This window comes from Phalangium opilio, unplaced genomic scaffold (genome assembly GCF_054372755.1).
Source record: "Phalangium opilio isolate 3A_F unplaced genomic scaffold, DU_Popi_V2 ptg000101l_1, whole genome shotgun sequence".
NCBI lineage: Eukaryota > Metazoa > Arthropoda > Arachnida > Opiliones > Phalangiidae > Phalangium > Phalangium opilio.
Genome location: NW_028324204.1, coordinates 4,503,077 through 4,512,884, shown reverse-complemented (window position 1 = coordinate 4,512,884; position 9,808 = coordinate 4,503,077).

The window sequence follows — 9,808 nt, the reverse complement described above, 5'->3', positions numbered from 1 at the left end:
TGGATGTCCCCTATTAGGCCCCAACGGTTATGCCTCTCAACATAGCGGAGGAACTAGAAACCATCATTGGGCCGTCAGTCACCCCCGATCAACGAACAGAACTAATAACTTTGTTGAGATCCTCCTTCCCTGAGGTAGTGACGGATAAGACGGGACGAACTACCTGGGTCAAACATAAGAAAACGTTGGTCCCCGGGTCCGAAGCCGTTGTGAAAAGACCATACCGAGCTAGCCCTAGAGTCAAGAAAATCATCGAGGATCAGCTGGAAGAAATGCTGCCACAAGGTGTCATCTCACCATCGGATAGTCCCTTTGCTAGGCCCGTAGTGTTGGTGCCTAAAAAGGATAGCAATGAGGGTCGTTTCTGCTTAAACAGCAGGATTTGAACCAGATTACCGAGACTAACCCTTATCCTGTACCCAGAATTGATGAAATGTTGGACACCTTCCAAAAGCCCGCTTACATCTCAAAATTTGACCTCGGTCGGGATTCTGGGAAATCCCTATGGACCCGAAGAGTGCAAGATACACCGCCTTCATCACCCATAAAGGCAAGTTCCAATATGTTATGCCGTTTGGGTTCAAAAATTCTCCCTCCACATTCCAAAGATTAATGGACAAAGTCCTTAAGCATGGTCGTCATCTGGGGATTGCGGCCTATTTAGATGACATTATCATCGTCTCTCGCTCCTGGCAGGAACATGTGTTGGCGATTCGTTCTTAACTCGGTTACGAAAAGCCGGTCTAACCCTGAAGCTCTCAAAATGCAGTATCGCGTGCGACCAAGTGAAGGTCCTCGGTTATAGAATATCCAACCACGGCATCGCAATTGATGAAGATAAGGTACAGGAAATTCGAGCTTTCCAACCCCCTCGGAACGTGCCGGAATTGTCCACATTCCTGGGAATGCTCACTTGGCACGCGCGTTTCATTCCTCACCTTGCGGACATCGTGGCTCCTTTACAGCGGTTGCGACGGAAAGGTGTTCCCTGGACGTGGGGGAACGAGCAGTCTTGTTACATGTTCCCGATCCCGATGGAGACTACATACTGAGCCGATTCCATCCGTTTTGCCCCACATAACTTGTCGTCTGCTCGCTGCGTCGTGGCTGATCGGAGTGACTTTCATTCTGCTTTTCTTGGGTTGTTTCTTGCGGACGGAGTTCTCGATGTAAAGCTTCAATTACATCGACACTCTCTCGGACTTGATCAGATCGGGAGTTCAAACTATAATAACTGAAAAATGCGGAACATTCGACTACCTTCAAGTTTTGGTAATAAGGCGTTTCCGTGGTAAATCCTCCATTATTTTGAGCCATTGGTGCGTATCTATAGGCAGACCACGACCCAGTTGTAAAGGAATGGCTTGAAGCGCAGGTTCAGGAGAAACTGTTTACGTCTAGTACTGAATACTTCGTTCTTGAGGGATACAGTACGATTTTTTCGGGGGAAAAAGCTCTCATAATAGCCAATTCCCTTCTGACTTGGACGATGGGAGAATTTCTGACTTCTGATCTCGAGAGTAAAAATTTCTTGGCGGAAAACGGAGGTCTTTACTTTTCGGAGCAAGCGATAAGCTTAGACTACATGCACTTCATTTTCAACACCGCTTGGTTGAGAAGCAGTCCGTAATTGCACGAAAACCTAAAACTTAGGTCCGTACGTATTTCATGGTAATATGATTAACGCTCCTGATGAGTCTTTTATTACAGCTTTGAACCAAGTTTCGAAATATCTGGATTTTGAGGAGCATTTCTCAATTGAACAAGTCAAGTGGAAGAGACCGCTGAAAAGCACGACTGAATTGAACCAGAGTAGCGTCAGCGTTCCTTTCTACTTGCTCTTCATGTTGTTGACTGGATCAGTAGTGGAAGTGAAGGACAAGAAATCGAATTCCTTGATCAGAAACCACAAACAAAAATCTATTTTCATTCTTCTAAAATCTTGATCAGGAATTGTTTCAATTCACGTCGTTTCCAACTCAATTATATGAATATAATTATAAATATTCAAGCTTATGAACCTAACAGAAACTAAATCGATACATCATTCTGTATCAAGAGCCTCGTACGGCAAAATTGTCACTTCATGACAAGCTCTCAATATCCAGTGACAAACGCATGGGACATATCTTATCAACCTATGATGCACTTATGAAGTTAATGTTTTAAAAATTGCACTCATGTGTGAATTCAATTAGAATTAGTATGTTAAATCAATTGTTCAGGTATATATATATATATATATATATATATATATATATATATATATATATATATATATATATATATATATATATATATATATATATCATCTTTACTATTGTAGATAGAAATATAGTTCAAATAATCATTATAATCTTTCAGAAATTCTTACATTGAACTTTCGTCGATAGCTATTTGAAAGGACCAAGGCTTAACGGAACGAGGATGTAATACGACGATGAAGGAGATAATGGGTCAATTCCCATTTTTAAGCTTGTTTGGGTCAAACCATCTTAACGTTGAAGAAATGATTAATGTAATAGAGAATAATTATAAAATTTCAATTATGGTACAACTTTAGATTAGGATGTCTCGCAAATTTTGCGAATTTTAGGGATGTAGAGGGGCATGTATGTAAATATGTTTTTACCGTGTTGGTACGACTGGATTTTAATTGTTATTTTGTAGACCGCCGGAATTACGTCAGAGTTGAGCGCACAACTTTGTCCCGAACTTGGACCCTGTCATTGATTCATTTGGCCCTAGTTGCTCTTTTCGTAACATTGAACGTGCTTAGCATATTAATTTGTCGGTAAACCTGAAACATTACTGACAGTGATTTTGATGATGTGCATTATACCCAGTTTTTAAAACTGGTTTTACGTAATACCCTTTAACAGTTTAAAAAAATCATATGACTTGTTTTTGCACTTCACTATAGACTGCTCTGCAGTTCGCCTTCATATGACCCCAGTTGCTGTTCCAATACCATTTAAAATCTTTCGCATCTTTATTTGTCGGGTTGTTTCTTTCCTCCATTCCTAAGATCATTTTAATGTGCGTTAGACAAATTTGTCATGCAAACTTTTTATTGGTTCGTATCACTTGTAAGTAGCCTAGAGATTAGGGTGTGAACGTTTTATGTATATAATATAATTCTATAATTTATACAACGCTGCATTAAATCGCTTAAATGATTTTTTACACTTAAATGTACCTCGTTTTGAATATTTCTAAGATGAAATTTCTTGAGAAATCTACTTTTGAGGCTTTACGTGTTTGATGAAAAACAAGAACAATTATACTTATGTTAGTTACACCAAATTTAAGAACCTTCCCTGAAATGGATATACTTTTATCAATCTTCATTTGGTCATGCCAAATTTAACAAACTCATCTACGTTGATCACCATCTTAACCCTCTCTAGGGTATGTTCCACGTCACGACCACAAATTTGTGGTATTCAACTATATAAAGCCAGAAAATATCTTATAATTGATAAATCGACTAATTTGTAATCTTCCATAATTTTTAAATTGTATAAATTTAAAGGTATCTTGAGATTTGGTTTTTAGCTGGTATACAGACGGGAATGATGTAGGCAACCCCTTACATACCCCAGCAATAAGCCAACTTACAGATAAATTGAGTCAAACTGGTAATTATGAGCTAAATAAATTGCCTAAAGGTGTCTGTGGACTGTCTAGTGCTAATGTGTGACTAAAATACCAAATATTTTCATTGCCGATATACAGATAACTGCAATATAGCTGTTAAAAATCTCAGTATGGCCCAAATTGGAGGTTATATTTTAAGAGTCGCTGACGAAAATACCGAATGTTACGACTGTTTCGATAAGTTAATTCAAGTCTCTTTAAATTCGCCTCTGTATACACTGACAAAATAATAGGACAATGGGGGACTTAAATACCCTTCAAGAATTTTAATAGGAGTGCTAAGTTTGGTAGTTGACTTCATACTGAAATCTTTCTATCTTTTCCTTCGAAAAAATGTACTTGAATTGTACACAGAAGTATTACTACCTTATTTCAAGAAACCGCTACACTGTTCATGCAACTCTTCTCTTCCCGAAATTTTGCTCAAAAAATTTATTAAGTCACTTTTGACTAACCATGCCATTCAGACAACTGATGCAAATGAAAAGCCCAAAATATTAAATAAGAAACCATTATCTAGGAAAGTTTTAAAAGTGTAAGTGGTATGTAGACTAAAGGAGAAGAGTGATATTTTTCATTGTGATCATAATACCGTTTTGATGAAAAAAAGTATAATGTATTGTTCCTATTTTGTTAAAGAAGTTCCTGTTTGTGGAAAACGAAACCAAAGATAGATGATAATTCTTTTTAATAGTTTGATTTTATAATTTTTGTTAGGGTATACGTTAATGTCTAGGGTAAAAATGTTATTTATCATCATTTAGTCGTATTTCCTCTTAATTTATAAATTATGCTAGTAAAAACCGATATTTTAGGTAACATGCATTTTTGCGCCAAAATATCTTTGGCGCGAACTTTAAATTCATTCAAATATTTATGCAATAGAAACCGCCATCTAGCTCCGAGGATAGGCGACCGATAAAAGGTCCGGTCCCCTACTCCCGAGGCACCATGCATGGGCCTTTATAACTTGAGTCGGCTTTTACCTGACACACAACTCACAAGGCTTCGAATGGCTTCCCTGTTTTTACTTTAGAAGTATTCGTTAATTAAAAGACGCTCAATACGATGATTTAATTAATTCTTAATCAATTAATTAAACGTTCATTATATCAAATACTTTTCATTTGGTATCACAATTTCGGCGGTTTATCTTGGAGCTGAACAGTATACACTACTAGCCAGTCAGGCAGCACGCACCGGATTGAAGGAAAATGGTGTATTAGAAATTAAAGTTATTTAATTACCCGCCTTTTCGTAATTTAACTACCCGCCTTTTCGTAATAACCCACCTACCCTTCAATTGCCAAAATCCACGAGCAAAACCGACTCGATCACAGCCTAAGCGTGATGGAAGTGGGCTTTGGCAAAAAAAATATTATGCCAAAATCACGAGAGATCCAGCCTCATGTCATTAATTGAGGTTTAAGCACAATTTTGACGCTGATTCCGGCCCACGCCCACTTGAAGTTTCACGAACGAAAATCCAAGACTTTTTAAGCTCTAGCCTCGACCAAGCCACAGAGCCTAAAATATTAAAAAAAACAGATGGAGAACTCCACTTGGTGTCGTCTAAAGTTGACCATAGCCAAATCGATTATGGGCTTACGGCTACAAGCAAGGTGTTGTCAATGGTGTGTGGATTTCGATATTTTGTCTTGAACTTCTTTTTCTATTTCGCGTTGCTGTGTTCTCGTACTTTTAAAGCTTTAAATGAAGTTTTAAAAAATTAGGCAATATCTTTAAGGATGAAGAAAGGTTAATTGCATTACCCTCAGAATTGTTACCCTCTTATTACAGTTCTCTTTACAAGATATGAATTGCCATGTCTAATTATGAATTAACTAAAAATGGTAATCGCGATTGGCAAGGCTTATGTTACGGGGCTGCAAAGGGCCTTTCCCTAGGAATTTAGTAAATTAGTCTAGGACCGGCGAAAATGGTTAAGCCGGTATGATTTCTTAGTTTAGTTTGGTTACCGTAGGTTTCGTTTGTAGTAAACTTAGTAGGTAGAAGGGACCACATGACCCGGGGGGAGGGGGCTAGAACTGAGATAAATGGGTTTAAAATTCTCGGTCATTGAATAATTATAGTGATTGCTATTTCAAATTATTTTTCTAATAATTTTTCATTCTAATTCAGTTTTTTAATTTTCAGGGTTTGTTACTAAACAAACAAAAATACCTGAATTTCTTGACCATTCAGGTTTCAGTGACTATGGGTGGTTTAGCAAAGCTAACCCCTCCAATGCCAAAACTTGGCCTCAGTGAAAGCTGGATACAAATAGCATCGTTGATGGTCTAGCAAAGCTAACCACTCCAAAACACTTTGAGCCCTCATTCTCAAAAGCTCAAGAACCCATTGAAAAAATTGGTATCTTTAATGGGGAAAAAGTTTGGATGGTCTAGAGAACCTAACTATTCAAGCCGATAATATTGAATATAGAAACAGGGTTGTCCAACAACACAATGTGTCGTTTACAAAAAGAAATCACTCCAGTCCTAGAAATTTGACCCTGTGAAACACAGGCAAAGAAGGAAAAAAAGGCAGTAAGAAAATGTCATTAAAGTTGAATTTATAGTTGACAGTGTTAACTCTACCAATCTAATTCCCGGTTGCGGATGATGTTATTCCTATGCCATCCGTCAAATTACGGAAAAGCCACCGATCGTTCCAACCATGAGTGCTTTGAAATAACGCCTAAGTGAATTACTTTGAGGTCGTAGACCTCGGTAACTAAGTTTGTTTTGGTGTGGGACGGTAACCCAGAGGTTGATGGTTCAATTCCACCTCAGGTAGATGTCATCTTTTCACCTCGGGGTCGTACACGGAATAAGAAAAATTACACCTCTAAAAACAAATTATTTGCCAAAAAATTTAAATGTTAGGCCTATCAAAAGTTAAAGTGGTGGAAGTGAAATGGTTTCCATTGTTCTTGAAGAGGCTGAATGTAAGAGCAATCCCGTGGAATTTTTTTGTGTAAGTGATTGCGAGTAGTGATAGCTACCCAGATAGACATGGATCCAAGGTGGCCGCCACCCCAAGATGGCCGCCATCCACCCAACTCCAACCAAACTTCCAACCCTAGATTGGTTTCAAACCAAAGTTTTCAGACAAGTCCGGACTGGCCCGAGCTCTTACAGGCTATTTTCAAACCCCATGACGTCATCTTCTTAACTCAAACCAAAACTTAAACTATATTCATCGCTGGCCTGCTAGTAAGGGGCTCGATTTCGTAAAGAGTTAATTCCAAGATGGCCGCCACCCCAAGATGGCGGCCAGAACATCATCCACCAAACTTCCAAACAAAGATTAAGCTGAACTCCTACCTGACCAACCCTACCTTCCAGCATGCTATGACTCTTTAGAGGGGTTTTACCCATTTTTTTCCCCCAAAACAAGCTCGGCTTAGCCCTCGGAGGGTGTAGTTCTTTTTGCAAGATCCCCGTTTAAATTTAAGACCAAAGATTACGTTATTGTATGAGAAAATATTACCTGACATTCCCTGCCTTCCACCGTGCTATATCGCCGTCGATGAATATTAACGGGGGTGTTTAACCCATTTTTCCCCAAACAAGCCCGGATTAGCCCTCCAACCAAAGATTGGGCCATAAAAAAAATCCTACCTGACTTACCCTGCCTTCCACCATGCTATTAAGGGGGTTTTACCCCCCTTTTAATAGCTCCAGACTACCACGAGTTCCTACCTTGTGTTATTTTCAACACCCATGACGTCATCTTCTTAATCAAAACAAAAACAAGCTATATTCAACCTTGGCGTCATCCCCCAATCTTACCCTGCCTGCTAGGGTGCTAGTAATGGGCGGTACCCCTTTAATAAACCCAAACCAGCCCGGACTTTAAAAAAGCTTACCTCCAGTCTTACCTTCCAGCGTGTTATTAAGGGGAAATGACCTATTTAATAACCCTCCAAATAAGCTCGGACTACCAGCCCTACTTGTAAAGCTGCTTTCAACCTGGGCATCCATGACGTCATCCTTCCAACTCAAACTAATATGAAATTATTGGCGCCATATTTAAAAAACTTCTCTCCAGCCCCGCCTTCTAGCGGACTATTTTAGTAACCATTAATAGCTGTGACCCGTTCAATGGTCATGAACAAGTTCGAACCAGCCCTACTAGTAAAGGGTACCAAATTTAAAAAACTTACAACCAGCCCCTCCTTCTAGCGGATTATTTTAGTAACTAATAAGGTAATTTACCCATATAATCAATTAAAACAAGTCCGGACCAGCCCTAGTCGTAGAGGGTGCTTTCAACCTGGGTGACTATGACGTCATCCTCCAGAATCAGACTCAAACCAAAACTAAAATATATTAATTATATAATTATACGAGCCATGGCTTCTAGCGGGCTATTTTAGTAACTATTAAGGGAATTTACCCATTGAACAAATCGAAACTAGCCCGGATTAGTCTAGGCTTATCGATGTAGAGGTTGTAGCCCAAGAAAAAAAAACCCGAAACAAGTTCAATCCCTGCCTTTCACCCTGTTATTTTATGCCTTAAACTATACTTTAAATAGATGTCACCCATTGAAGGGTTTCCGAACTAGTCAAAACAAACCCAATTATGTCTGGTCCAACCAAGTTTCGTCCAAGTATAGATTTACCCCCCTTTGATTGGACTAATAATGGGTGGATTACTTATGTAACTGCTACCGTTTGATTACTTAACCATGTAGATGTTCCAAGGATGATGTTTTAACTAGGGTGTCCTCGTTGGTTTAGCGAAAATAAACGTTGTCAGTGGTTAGTTGACGAACAGTAAGGTTTTCTCATGCGGTAAACGAAAAGGTAGCGGGTTCGAATCCCGGTGGACAAATAAACAAGCGCGGATTAACCTGGATTTGTATACAGGGTGTTACTGTTTTACGTAGATTGGACTATTTACCCTGACTACGCCATTAATACGGGTAACCAATTTAACTACGTTTGCCTTAACTCGAACACGTACAGACCGTCGCTGTTTAAATTTTCCCGCCAGCAATTTATGGCCTTTTATTATTCGCCGGCAAAAAAAACTTGATTTTGAAACAAATCAACTTTGTTTCCTTCTAATTCAAAAGTTAATGAAAAAACAGACACACATTTTAAAAGACAAAAGATATTTACTCTTACGTCTTGTACACAAATTTAATACAAAATAAACAAATGAGTAGCCAAACAAAGGCGTTATTCTTAAAGTATCCATATATTTATACAAAAGAATTCATTTCTAAATACCTAAATTTTCCATTTAGCCGTTAAGAGAGAGAGAAATTTGGATTTGCGCGAGTTTTATTCGTCTCAATATAGCCAGGGGGCAAAAAAAAAAGAGATTCTAAAAAAAGAAGGTCATTCTTTCCGGCTTCAGTAAGAGATATTTCCGGAAGCGTTTTACCAATTTTAACGAGACTAGAGTTTTAAACTAGATACAGAATAAATCTTTATACATTTTTTTAGCTTTAACAACGACAAATAGGACGGGGAAACTAATATTTTCATCCTTTTGTCAGGCGAAACTCAAATATTAGCCAATTAGTACGATCTTTAAGGGAAGATCCTGCTCCACATTCCGAAAACTCAAAACATTTAATCTGCATCAAGAATGCGTAAGGCAGAGCAGGATCCCCCCGTAAATAGTAATTTTAGCATTCCTTAATTACTTTACGAGAACCACCAAAGAACCCTCATTGGGCCCCCTGGTTTATGAATCTCGACAAGTAAACAAGCGGGTTTTTTGTCGCATATAAAAAGATTTCCTGTAAAGCTTTTACAGAAACACCTCATTATGTGGCAAGAAACTCGCTTCCTTGCCTATTGAAACTCATAGATTAAAGGTAAATGATAACCCATTGGGGGCCCGCGTAATTCCCGGAGAAAAAAATCCGAGCCGCATCTTGACAAAATATTAATAATCCTCAAAATGCGGGCTGCAACAAAAAGAAGAAATTAGCTAAATTCTGGTACGTACCAAGTGGCTGTACATACCGAGTCATGATTCGAAACTTTGCCATCAAATAATCCCTGTTTTTTTGAAAACTTTTAATATAGAAAACATTTGGCTGCGAATCCATAATTTTAGGAGTGACGAGCCCCTCTTTATCGCTTTTTACGGGTTAACAATGGCGTTAAAGTACAGTCAAC